The following is a 1,464-nucleotide window of genomic DNA, read 5'->3' as shown; positions in this document are numbered from 1 at the left end:
GTCAGTCCGACCTCCAGCTTCACTACCTCTTTCCTTCCTCCTCCCACAACCCGCCAGGTAAATGGGCAGGTTTCTCCCTGATCTTCCACTCTGGGACTTGCTTATACACGTATCCTCCTTTCTCCAGAGGGCATATGCCTTCCTGACTTCCCTGGGATTATATTGTAATCGTTTCTTCATTTACTAGGGATTGTATTGGAATTGTTTCTTCCTTTACTAGGGACAATTGACTAGGGACTATAACTCAGATTTATTTAAAATTTTCCTTAAAAAACATTACATCTGGTGATGCCCGGAGGGACGGTCTGGGGGCTGGTTGTTGGCAAGGTGCGGCAGGGAGACCGGCTAGGAAGACACCAGTGGCAGGGATGGAGGAAAATGCCTTCAGTTTCAAAAAGTTGCTGGATCAGTGTGAGAACCACGAGCTCCAGGCTTCTGAAGGAATTGCTACACCCCCAGTGTATGGTTATCTAGGTTTATATTGCTCCATAATGATATGAATAATGCAAGATATCTTTGGAAAAGAATACCTACTGCTATAAAATCTGCAAATTCTGAACTTGGGGGAATTTGTTCAGTAGGACAAAGAATCTGGCAGGGAGATTTCCCCGAGATTTCCACGACCATCCATGCTCACCAGTGGTCTGAGATGGTCCAGTCAGTCATGGAAGCTTTGAGATGCGACAAGGAGACGACCTTCGCCCTAGTCTCTCAAGTGGCTGCCTCAACAATCTCTGATGCTTTTGCAGCCTTTGTTGGACTTCCTGTAGAAGAGGCTTTGGAAAGTATATTGGAACACGATGGCAAGCCGACTCCACCACCAGGATGCTTCTGCCCAGAAAGCCAGTTGCAGGGGCCCTGGATGTTTCTTTTAACAGGTTTATTCTCTTTTCAGAACCTGCACCAGTTCCCCCAGTCTCCAATGAATAGCAGTTGGCCAGAGTGACCAATTATGTGGCTTTCCTTGAAAACTGATTTCTCATTCTAAGTTCAAGATCCACTGTCAGAATCCTGTATACTGACAAATATAGATGTGTAAAATTTTTATTTTCAATTTATTGGACGGATTAAGCACCTTAGCATTTCTTATTGAGTATGTGATAAAATACGTATATAATATAAAGCATATTATGTATATTTTGTCCTAAACATTATGCTGAGTAGTTGTTGAAACAATTCTCATTTTGTGTGAAATTGAATAATTTGGATGGTGCCCTTCGGTATTATGCAGTTAGTTTATATTCCCTAGTGACTCATAATGTGAGCTCTCCTGCTCCATGTGGAGCAGTGGCTGTGAGCCGTCCTTCCCTGCCCCAGCACACACCACACTCCCATCTGCTCAACTGGTGGATAGTTGTAGTGATTCACCAGGAATTGAATGAGGACTTAAAATTCAGGGCAGAACTTGAATTGCTGCGATTGTGATCCACCCTCTTTGCAGAATATTCTCTCTTTTCTCCCCAT

At 43.7% G+C, this 1,464-nt stretch overlaps 1 pseudogene; it reads left to right on the top strand.

Annotated features, from left to right (window-relative positions):
• The window catches only part of LOC103607955, a 2,867-nt pseudogene extending 1,892 nt beyond the window's left edge, over window positions 1-975 (top strand).
• The last annotated feature ends 489 nt before the right edge of the window (window positions 976-1,464 follow it).

The sequence above is a fragment of the Galeopterus variegatus genome, unplaced genomic scaffold (assembly GCF_000696425.1).
Source record: "Galeopterus variegatus unplaced genomic scaffold, G_variegatus-3.0.2 Scaffold7894, whole genome shotgun sequence".
Taxonomy (NCBI): Eukaryota; Metazoa; Chordata; class Mammalia; order Dermoptera; family Cynocephalidae; genus Galeopterus; species Galeopterus variegatus.
Note: the sequence above shows the minus strand (reverse complement) of the source record. Positions and strands in the feature narration are given on the sequence as shown.